At 37.7% G+C, this 12626-nt stretch overlaps 1 protein-coding gene across 1 annotated transcript in view; it reads left to right on the plus strand.

The window, feature by feature from the left end:
* The window catches only part of jam3b (junctional adhesion molecule 3b), a 34410-nt gene that overhangs the window by 14664 nt on the left and 7120 nt on the right, over positions 1-12626 (plus strand). The gene's annotated exons all lie outside the window — the stretch shown is intronic.

The raw sequence follows: 12626 nt of genomic DNA on the forward strand, positions 1-12626 counted from the left end.
AGTCGGAAAACAGAGAAAGTTGCAACAGTAGTAGAAAGTTGATCCGTTCCTTAAAGTAGCTTTTCCAGGTTAACCTCTCACCTGCGGTGTCTGTCCAAACACTGACTCACCTGTTGTCTGCTGTCTCAGACCGTCACACATTCTCAGTGACCCTCGCGCCCGGCTGGTCTGTGTTACCTCTGTGGATCTGGCATGAGGATACACATTAATTTGACATCAAAGTAGCAGTGAATTACAGTCCCTCAAAACAGGTCCAAAAGCCTTTCTCAAACAGGCGAGTCTATTAAACACAGTATAAATCACCCTGAGAGTAGACCCTCTCTCGTTTACATTAGAGGCCCTTTTGAGATACAAAAGCCCGGAAGACTGTTACAAGATGACCTGAGTGCTCGTGTGTGCTGTTCTGCAGTTATGTTAATTAATTTCTGCAGGTTTAGATTTTGCTGCTTTTTAGTGTTGCTGAAAACCTCAAGGTTTATGTGTTTGGCCATCTCCCAAACTAAAGGCTTGCATAACCAGCTATATATAGTTTTTGGAGAACTGTGTTCACGGATTGATTGGGTTTGTGATACTGATTTAAAACTCTCTGTGCTAGTACATCATTGGTACTTGAGCAAAGCCAAGGTGCTGGAGAGGGAAGGCATGTTTTATGGCGTTGCTATAGAGCCAGAAGTAAATGCGGCTTGTATTTGTAGTGTACATTTGCAAATGAAAAGAGAGAACTGGCCATGTAGGAACATTCCTTTATGCTGATTGAACTTACATAACACCATATAACATTTTTATTTTATTTTTCGATTCAAATTTGAAAACTAAATTAATAAAATGTGCAACACATAAATGAATGATATGCAAAAATATGCATTTGATAGAATGATTTTCATTTTCTGGAATGCCCTATATTGTAAATACAGTATATGATGACAAGAAATCAATCCACAGTTACTAATACAAACTAACTTATGCTTCAGCCAATAAATGTATTGATTTCATTTGTAAATGCAACCTATTTTATAAGAAATGCATGTGACGGAGGTAGAGATTTGTAAGCCTTCTCCAAAAAGCAGCAACAACTTCAAATCCAACTGTTCAGAAATACGAGTAGCGCTACACAACATGTCTTTTGTACAAGAGCGCAAACAAAAGACAATTAATGAGAGATGCTATGGGGGGCCAACGTTGTACAATAGACAATGAGAGTTCAGGGGTTTTTGCTTGGCTTGCTGTTTTAGCACTGATTGTATCTTGAAGAGAGGAATGAATGCTGTGACCGGATCTATTATGCAGTTTATAGGCTTCCTGCTGATGGTTTAATCACTGTTCAGTGAGAGCTTGGTTCTCTCCAATAGACTGGCAACTCCATTGTGTTGCTTTTATTTTGTTTTATACATTTATATTAGATTACATTAGATATAGCTTAGAATGATCACTTTTTTTTTTTTAGATTATAGTGTTAAAATCACATAAGCATGTCACAATTCCAAAAGAAAAAAACTTTTTTCCCACCAAATGTTACCAAAATTCCCTCTCAAAAAGAGTCACCCCCAGGGTTCTGTTTTCACCTGCCCTGTTGCATCCTGGGGCATTTCTTTTGAACAGGAAGTGAAAAGGATTATGAGCATATCCCTGCTAAATCAACAAGTCTCCAGCGACAGTGGGGTGGGATTATTCAGCTGTCAGTACCTCAGTGCTTTGCTACACAATTCACGCTCTCAACAATAGACGCCGTTTCCAGCACTGGGAGCTTTTAAGGCTCGAGCAGCAGAGAGAATATACGAGTTAATGTCCACGAGGACTGGAGAGCACCGCTGCAGTGACGCTTGTGTGTATTTCATGCTCTAATCCATCACCGTAAAGACGTCATCAGAAATCCAGAAACGTCACCGTCTCATGTTGTTTAATGTCAGGAGAAGAGAAGGTTTCTCTATGTTTCAAAGCTTACGCTCTTGAAGAAGGCTCTGGCAGAAATTAATTAGGATTATGGAAGAGGTCAGTGTGCTTGTGCTAGTATGCGAGGCATTTGCAGTGAGCGGCAATGACGCCATCTGTGCTGAAAGCAGTGAGCGGCTAATTCTGGAACTGAGTGCGACACGATTTACAGATTTCGGGTTGGAGCCGCCTCACGGCGAATACGTGATCCTCCAATCAGCCGAAAACAATTTGGTGAGCTAAATTAGGGCCTTTTATCGCTGACATAGGAGATAAGCATAGCCTAAATATTATGTGCATTTATTGCAGATCTCTGATTATCAGTTTCAGTGGAAAGCAGTTGTTGAAATGGCATCTCAAAAATAAGCCTCCAGTAGATCTTCTCGGGGGGCGGTCAGTGCTCCCAGCTGCCCACAAATGGGACCGGAAGAGATGCACTGCTCTGATTTACCTGCAAATGCAACCAATTAGTATGTCGCACGGTCTCTGCCTGCTGTTGACAGCTGCTATAAATAGCAAAGGCTTGTCCAACAGTAACCTGTTCTCACCCCTGTGGAAAATAACTCATGTTCTTGCTACGCACAACTGCCCTCTGAAGAATCACTAGCCTGCATTGGGAGAGGTTAAAAGGTTAGTTCACCCAACAATTAAAATGATGTCATTAATGACTCGCCCTAATGTCGTTCCAAGCCCGTAAGATGTCCGGAACACGGTTTAAGATATTTTAGATTTAGTCCGAGAGCTTTCTGTCCCTCCATTGAAAATGTATGTATGGTACACTGTCCTTGTCCAGAAAGGAAATAAAGACATCATCAAAGTAGTCCATGTGACATCAGTGGGTTAAAATGTTTTGAAGCATCGAAAATACATTTTGGTCCAAAAATAACAAAAACTACGACTTTATTCAGTGTTCTGTTGTCAATCCGCATTCAGTGACTCTGATGACGTAAGACGCTGTTGACGTGTTATCTGGTGCGCCCGAGCTTCGTTTATAGTTTGAAGGAGTACGCTGTAAACAAAACAATCTATGCAAACATGTCTAAGGATTTCGACACAGAGGAAGACTTGCATTTTTTTGCCCAGCCATATTTATTTCAACCCGAATACACAGACGCACCAGATGACACTTGAGTCACTGAACGCGGATCCACAACAGAACCGGAAGGCAATACAATGCTGAATAAAGTCGTATTTTTTGTTATTTTTGGACCAAAATGTATTTTTGATGCTTCAAAACATTATAACAAACCCACTGATGTCACATGGACTGCTTTGATGATGTCTTTATTTCCTTTCTGGACAAGGACAGTGTACCGTACACACATTTTCAAAGGAGGGACTGAAAGCTCTTAGACTAAATCTAAAATATATTAAACTGGGAATATTAACTGAGGTCTTAAGCGCTTGGAACAACATGAGGATGAGTCATTAATAACATAATTTTTATTTTTGGTGGAACTAACCCTTTAAGTTATGCTGGCCAATTACATTTTAACCTTCATATTCTATGCGGTTCCCTCATGTTCTAAATATCAGGGTAATATTTTGAGGCTTTTCATATGCAAACTTTTTATAAACAAAATTAAAAAAATAAGCCTTAAAAACTTTCCAAACCGCTTGTCATATGGGGTTGCAGGGATACTGGAGCCTGTCCCAGCATCTTGAACCATAGGCAGGGAAATTACATGGTCAGATGGCCAGTCTATTGCTTTTTTTTTATTTTTAAATGTATTTTTTTGTTGTTGCTATTAACATTTATTAATAAATAACACATTTATTTTTTTTTTAAAAAAAAATGTATTTTTGAATATTATTTCCATTTATTTTATACATACTTTCATATGCATAACACTTTTATATTAGATAAAACATGCAATTCAGTTAACAGAACTTGGGGTACTAAAAAGTAATCCGCCTTTGTACTATTGCTATCTGAATGTTTTTGTTCTACTGCATAGCCACCAGGCCCTGTCCCGATTAATTTAGTATTCATTCATTCCCACTGCCTGAAACTGTGTCACAAAACAAAGGTTTCGATTGGCGTTCATGTGGACTTCAACCATGTGATGTGTGACACTAAACAAGAGGTCCATTTTTATTGGGAAAAAAAGAGAAGGCGATCTAATCAAGCCCAGTTATTTCATGTGACTGGAATGCGGGGTGAAAAGTACTCCTAATATGTTATATCTGTAAAATGATACTTTTCGGTGCCAAAACATAGTATTTCCAAATGCAATCAAATAAAGCCACAATCAGCTATCTTCATATTCCATATAAATCACAGCTGACTGTGGAAATCTCACCTCATTTGAAACCTGTCTCTATGCAGAAAGGGCGTAAAGGGATACAGGACAGAGATGTGGAATGGTAGATACGCATACTCGCTGAGCCCACCGGTCCCGTGAACTCCAGTCGGCTGGAGGACAAAAGAAAAAGGGGCCTCCTGCAGTAACTAATGCTGACGCAAAGTGACATGTACTCAGGCATTCTGTGACACCGCTGCCCCTCTCTCACTGGCTCAACTCAAGCTTAGTCTTTGACCTGGCTAGATCAGAGCAGAGCTCGGCTCGAGTCTAGCCCTCAAATACCTCTAAGAGAGCCTAACATCCACATGTGAATGCAAAAATTACAAATGCAAAGAGCAGAGCCTCTGGCTAAATGTGGACTGAATTTGGAATAATGGAAGTGAACCCTGTTGTGTGTGATCCTGTGCAACCTTGTCTAGTTTACCTGGATCATAAATAAAATGCTACAGGATGCTCTCCATCTTTAAGTTTAAAATTAAAATGTTAATTTTTATGTATTTGTGTAATTGAATTATTATTAATATTATATGAAGAGTTCAGATGCAAAAGCCTCTAAATGCCATTTGAAATTTTCTTCTTTAATGATGATTTTTGTCAAGCTTGTATATTTAAGTTCAGTGATTTCACTTAAATGGCAATGATAATTACCTATTAATTGTTGTTTAAGTGAAATTACTGAACTTAAATATACAAGCTTGACAAAAATCATCATTAAAGTAGAAAATTTCAAATGGCATTTAGAGGCTTTTGCATCTGAACTCTTCATATATAGTGTAATATAGTATAATAAAGGATAACATATCAGTGTATATATACAATATATTTGCTTATTTTGAGGATATATCACATATAGGAAAAATGTACAGACGTCTTTAGCTGTTGCATGCGGTCTAACACTGGCTGTTTTCTGAGCGTTTTTGAGACGCTCTGTCAAACTTTTAAAAATCTGCCTCTTCCCTGCATTTTGTTTCATCCCTTTTCTTGTCTGCTTGTTTTTGAACACAGGAATGCGTCCTATAGCTGTAGATTTTAAAAAGCACGTCTTCCCCAGCAGGCATTTTAACGTTGAATCACTGTTTAATCAACGCAGGTACCAGTGTTGGATAACCGTTGAATTTTGAGGTTGTAGCATACAAATAATGTTGATTTGACATACAACTCAAAATTTTTTTGATATTTCATTGCTGAATCCATAGTGAGTTAACAACACCACTTCAACTATTTGGTGTTCAACCTTGAATTAATGTTTTTTCAAAAACTGACATTAGTTCAACAACATTTAAACGTTTAATGTCAGTCGAATGCCAGCTGGGTCACAAATAGAGCCAGAACGATTTATCGGTCGGCCGATATTAGACATTTTCCAAACTATCGGTATCGGCAGTTATAATGGCCGATAAATATATTTCAAAAATAAAATAAAAACGGACGAAACACGCTTCAATCATCTCTCCTTGGCCTGTTAAATTGAAAATGTATGTTTTACAATTTGCAGTATGACGTCATCTATTGCTAAATTATGGCTCATCATAGACTAGCCAACCTGACATTGTAATAATTATAAGGTAGCTTATAAGGCAATGTAGGGACTAATTATTATTTTATTTATCAGAACTTTAATATATTTTGATGTTCCTCTGTTCTGTTGTGACAATAAAAGAAACAAGTTTCTTTTTAAAATGCTTTATCATATTATTTTAGTTAAAACTCATAAATAACTACAAATAACTATGTTGGGGAAATCTGTTAATGTTTTGTTGCGCGTTTAAAAAAAAATATATCGGCCGATATGTCGGAATATCGAATTTTAAAACCAAAAAATATTTGTATCGGTATCGGCCTTCAAAATGCTTTATCGGTCGGGCTCTAGTCACAAAGAAAGTGAACATTCCTCCTAATATTGTCGACCATTGCAAGTCAGTGTTGTGTTTTAGTTCGAGGTACACTTCAGGAGGAATGCCTGCTTGTTCTACACTGGCACTTTGAAGTGACGCCTAGTGACATTTGCTCAGCAGCTGAAGGAATATCAGAGGTATTTTCGTTGTGCAGATTGCCTTATCTTTGCTGAATGTTACTATTTTTAGTCTTGGTGGAACAAGAAAAAAAACATATTTCTTCTATGATAGAAATCTATTCATCTAGCAGTTCACAACATTTAGAGTAATGGGACTTTGGGAATATGTTACATAACAGAATCATTTTCCTCAACTGAATAAGAATCAGAGCATACAGATGTATCCAATGTGAGGGTTAGATGTAAATGAACAAAACAAATACAGCCAATATAATGACTGTGTGTCTAGCTCCCTGAGGTACCTTCCCCTCAGCTTTCATTATTAGACATCTTCAATTGAGATCGGATGAGTCTGAGGGCAGAACAAAAGGTCATTTTTTTTTTCATTTCTCCAGCCACTTGGGACTTTTTAGACTGTAAGCGAATGCGTATTTGACTTTAAACCTCTAAAACAAGTATTTTCTCTTTGTAATCTTCTGTGCTTATGCAAAAGAGTCTTTGTTGAACCTATCTGACTTGTAACACTGATGCAAATAAACCTATGGCAGACCTAAATGTGTAAGTATGTTTAGAGGAGATAAAACTGAGACCGTTGAGATCATCCATTCGGGCCACGTCAAGAGAGTAAGAGCCGTCCACAGCTGTAAAAACACCACCATTACTGACTCAAAGCTTAAACCTCTACACTTTTGTTGATTCCGTTGTTTTTGTGAGTTCTGAGAGGTCAGCTATAAGCTACTTTCCCTGTAGCAGGTGGGATGTGCTACGCGGAGATTATTTGTAGAGGGGGGTTTAACACAGCCATGCCAAGTACTAGTTTCACGAGAAGCCTGAAACTCAAAAGAAATGCATTTTTACATGGGATTTTCCATGTGATGTTTTTTTTTTTTAATCCATATTAGAATATTGGAATTCATCCATTAGTAATGGCATTCATATTTTTGGTTGGATGGAAACGTGGCGGGTGTTTCTTTGCTAGTAACATCTTTGTTTATAAAAAACTTTTGAACTTTTTATTTAAGACCAATTTATCCATAACTGTGTTTATTAGCTGTATATTGAGGAAAACTGTGAGTTTGCAAAATATATAAAATTTTATTTGCATTAAAAATATAAAAAATTATATTAAAAAGAAAATGTCCAACATTTTAGTAGTTAGATATTATTATTATTATTTCAGATCCCCTGATGTGGCAGTTGTGGCATATTTTTGTGATAAATAATTCATATTTGCTTAATTACTAACTTAATTATCCTTCTAAAAAGATACCTTGATTTGAGCATCATTTGTTTCCTTTTATAAAAAGATGCCCCCCCCATAATGCACTGCAACAGGCTCAGTGAAAAACAAAATCAAAAATCGCAAACAAAGCGAGAGAAATGTTAATGATGAATATAAGTGTTAATTATTATAATAACTGTTTTAAAAATCAAGTTTTAGCCTAATTAAAGTGTTCCACATCACTCACTGTGAGCTTAGGATGCTCCCTTAGAAGGCAGCTGTCTATATAGGCGGTAGTTAGCCCACTAGATTTCACAAGAGAGCTTGTATTCCTCCCGTCGGCGCATCAAACGAAAACAGATGCCAAAATGCCCATGAGACAAAATGTGAATTTAAAACACTTCACGTGGTGTCCTTTTGTTATTTCTCAATGGGTGAGAAATTCAACACTTTTGCCCTTGTGAGTCTACACAAGTGTTCGTACAGGCTCGAAGGGTGTAGTGTACGAAATACACTCCTCAGCAAAGTCGCACTGGGAATATTGCAGTACAGTTCTCCATGTGAGGAGGAGATTTCTGACCTCTTGCACATCATGAATTGTTCAGGGCTACAAATATTCAGACCGTTTTAAAGCTGCGGGGGCAGAGCCCGAGTGTGACCGTCTATGATGTGAAATCACTCTGAGCTTCAGAATCTATTCCAGTTGGATACGATCAGCTTATAGGGAGCTATGGGACACATCCAATCCAATCCCACTGAAGTAGACCCGGGATGTGTAATAATTGGCACTGTGGGCATCTCTTTCTCAGCCAGTGAACAGCCTCCCAGCCTCCTCCCCCCTAGCGAAATGAATCAATGCTGCAGTTTAAAAATAACAAGGAATATTATCCACTTCATGCATTGCTGAGTGAACCGAATGCATTGAATGCTCTCTGACTGGCTGCGTCGGAGCAGAATGTGTTTGGACTCTTCTGCACAGTGGTCGCAGATCACGATGCAGGGTGTGGTGGGGTTTTAAACGCTGCACTGTGGAGGCTGTCCAAACAGCCCCATGATTCTGGCTGTATAACTCATTTCTCTGTGGTGTAATGTTTCTCCATAAGCCGTCATGCTGAGTTAGGTGTTGAAGACAGGATTAGAAAATGGCCTCCTCGAATAGGGCGACCTCACCGTCGTGCACTTTTCTGAGTTCATTTCCAAGGTGGCCCATTCGTGCAGTTTTAAATACAAGTTGTAGTAGACAGCGTGATGCTGATTATCTCAAACCGTAAGTTGGGATTTGTTCCTCGTTTTCAAAAACTTTTGAGAGGCAAATATCGAGTTTAAGGTGAGACACTTAGAAGTAAATGGGGCTGATGTAAGAGCAGTAATGTGAAGCTTATAATTTTACAAGTACTTACACTAATGAATGACCATAGCCAGCTATGAGGTCGCGGCCATTTTTTTTACATTAAAAAATAAAATGTCAAGCTCTCTGAATGATTAATTAGCCATGATGAAACTACCTCATATGAGTGTTTGCTATTCATGTTGCTGCGAGAAGCTAGCGCAGTGAACAGGGCTTGAGAGGGCGCAGGTGCCAGATCCCGTGTTGCCAGATCCACCTAATGGAAAGGTGGCAGTAGTCTCCTGGACCTGTTTTTCTGATTTAATGTGGCACTTTAGGAAGTTATTAAATTGGAAAGTTGCATGTTAGGGTTAGTGATATATTTATCTTATTTCCAAAACACAAGCTTTGAGCTTATTTCGTTTTTCTTTTGTTTTGAATGTTTTTCGTAGCAATATCTGGCAACATTTTACTGTCGGGATTATAGACAAACTGTAATTGCGTAAAGCTACCACGTTCGGTTAGACAAACGCAATGATCATCGTGATTATCTGTAAGAAATGTATGACACTATCAAAAACAATAGCATAATACAGATCTGTAGGCTATGTTACAGAATGAAATTTGCCAAAAACTTACTGGCCAGCAGGAGGATGGCTCATGCTGTTTAGTTAACCTTTCACAAAGTCATCATAAAAACAGTGTTTCTCAACTAGCAATCTATTCAGCCAGCATATTTGTGTTTGATCTGTGTGAATTACAGAAATATAAGACTTGCTTCAATATTTCTTTGCTCAAAACTCTCCAGAGAGTGCCATTTAATGGTTTATTTATGCAATGAATGGCCCTAGTGAGAGACTACCCCACATAATTAAATCCAAATTTAACCCCTGTATATACATATGGCCTTTGTGACCCTTTTCTACATCCTTTAAGAAAAGGGTCACAGCTTAATGTCCATGGGGGAATGTGGGTCCAGTGGTCTATCCATTATTATAGCACAATTCTTTACACAACACCCCGGACCTCACTAATTTTCAAACCCTGGTTACGGCCTTGCTTATATCATTCAAAAGTTTTGGGTCGGGATATTTTTCTTGAAGTAGTAATACTTTTATTCAGCAAGAATTAATTAAATTGAGCAAAAGTGACAGTAAAGACATTTATAATGTTACAAAAAAATCAATTTCAAACAAATACTGCATCTTTTAAACTTTGTTCATCGAACAATCATTCCAGCATTATTGATAATGATTTCTGTGATTTAATAATATTTAATAATGATTTAACTGTTTTTACTGTATTTTTAATCAAATAAATGCAGTGCATCTTCATTTTTTTCTGTTTAAAAGTTGTCCTGTGTAAAGTGGTTTTTAAATCACTATTTTGCAGTCTTTTTAGGGTTTAAGGAGTTAGTTACATGGTCATGGTGACAACGTTTAATATGAATATAACTTAAAACCTGAGTTCAAATAATGTTAACTTGCATATTGTTTATGTCTTGTGGCTTTCCTATTGAAACAATGATTGTGGTAACCAACGTTACGCCACAAATTCTGTTGATTGAGTATTACATCACACAAATGCTTTATGTTGATATGGAAATACAAAGCTCTCTCTATCTCTCTTTTTGTTTCTCTATTATATTATTCAATTCTGTAATGCCCAGGATTTTACCCAGGCATTACACTAAGATTACTGAAGAGAACCAACAGTTATGCCTCTAAAGCAAGAAGTGGGAGATTAAAGCTCGGCTAGGATTGTCAAATCTCATCCAGCTGTGCTCTCCTAACAGGAAGAGAGAGGTCAGGATATAGGTCATAGAGCACCTGCCTTGTTTAAGGGCTCAATTATCCCTCAAATGGCATCAAACCACAGACACTTCACCCGACAGGACAGACCCTACATCATCGGGTGAGGTGTACGGAGGCAAACATTACTAACACAAGCTATGCTTTTGGTAGTGCTGCTGAGCACCAGCCTCCTATTTGATGACATGAGAGGACAGGATGTGGCAGGGAAAAGGAGACGAGAGACATCTCCGTTTCCTGGACGTCTAGTCACATACAGAGTGGACAATGGCCTTTGTGTCCATCTGGCTTAATGTGATCTTAAAAGAGGATGTAGACCTGTGGATGTGTTTGTTTGTGGGTTTTTTTTTTTTTTTTTTGGGTGGGGGTGAACATCCTGCAACCTTTCCCATGTCATTGCATTGATCGGCACCTCTTCCTAAATGTTCTACATTAAGTATTATTTACACCAATTTAATCATGCCTAAATGATCTGACTATGAAATTAAATTGTAAAAGGCATTTTTATAATATGAAGTTTGTTGACACCTCATACTGATGTATGCACAGATAAATAGCACTACTTCAGCTCTTTTGTGCTTGGAAGGCTCTGTGAGAATGACTATGACAAAAAATGTGTGAACATTATTCCAAAATTGAATCAGGGAAGCTTTGTGTTGTTTCACCAGATCCTCCAGTGTGGTTATTGTTACCTGAAACTAATAAAAATGTTCCATAATCAAATATAAAGTATTCATTAAAATACAAAATAACTCAATTAAATGTAATAAAATATAAATAAATATAACACTGAATCTGATATGAAATAAATTGGATCTAAACAGAAACAATTAAAAAGAACATAAAAAAGTACATTCTACAATTACTAAAAGTTCAAATGAAAACAAAATATACAAATAAAACCATTTAAAATATGAATAATACTTTTATAGTAAGGGTAACAATAACACTGTATCCTGCTAGAGAGTGTTTTCTGCACAGTGTGAGTAGCGAGGTCCCGATTTGTGATCAAATGATTCTTTTGAATGATTTAGTCAAAAAGATTCAACTTGCTCACTCGTAAATCATCCAAAGCCATTACTTAGTTGACAACTTACTCCCTCACGTAGTCCGATTCTAAATGAACCGAGAATCGTTACAGAGATTTTATGGTGCGTTCTATTATAGCCAACGAACCGACTCGGACCTCGGATATGACGTCACGTCCACACTTCAAGCGTTCTATATGTTTTGCGTGTCCGAGTCGGAGAAAAAAATGGATGCCACCCGGAAAGCTGTTGTAATGGTAGCACTGGTTGAGTACCAGGCACTTACCTAAAAAAAAAAAATCTTCTGTTAATCTTCTGTTAGCAATGCTAGCAACGTTAGCAATTGCACTCACAACAACCGATTCCCATACCTACAGGGGACGCAGTAATACGAGTGATTATATTCGTCATTTAAAATACCAAAGCGGTTCAAAATCAATGAAAACAATTCATACTTCCAAGTCACACGGAATTCTTTCTCGGTGTCCTCACGGTTGTCCGACTTCCGAGAGGAGAAATCCGAGGAAAGGGGGCGTGTTGCTAGGCAACGTCTGTCTTCCGATTCGGATCTCCGAGACGGATAAATAATAGAACGCACCATTAGATTTGTTAAAAATGACATCATTCTATTGACTCCCTGGTTGCTAACATGACAAAGAGTTAACAAAAATGCATATTCACAACAGTTAAGTTGTGTAAATTAATATTGGTATTCGGGAACAAAAAGAGGCTGTTAATAAGTTGGGATATTTTTTTAACCAACACCAATATTTCTTACAGTAACAATTTTAGCTGTACTGTCCTTCTCATATTTAAACCGCAACACGTTGATGCAGTTTCTCTCTCAGATTTGCAGCCACGTCTGTTGTATTACTAGCCTTGTTCTGTGTTAGATGGATGAATTCTCAAGAGCCTTGGCCCAAAATACAATCATCAAAGATTCATAAAAATTATCCCTAGCAATTGATGGCAATTAAAATTTCAGTGCC

This window comes from Pimephales promelas, chromosome 19 (genome assembly GCF_988280905.1).
Source record: "Pimephales promelas chromosome 19, fPimPro1.hap1.1, whole genome shotgun sequence".
In the NCBI taxonomy this organism is placed as follows: domain Eukaryota; kingdom Metazoa; phylum Chordata; class Actinopteri; order Cypriniformes; family Leuciscidae; genus Pimephales; species Pimephales promelas.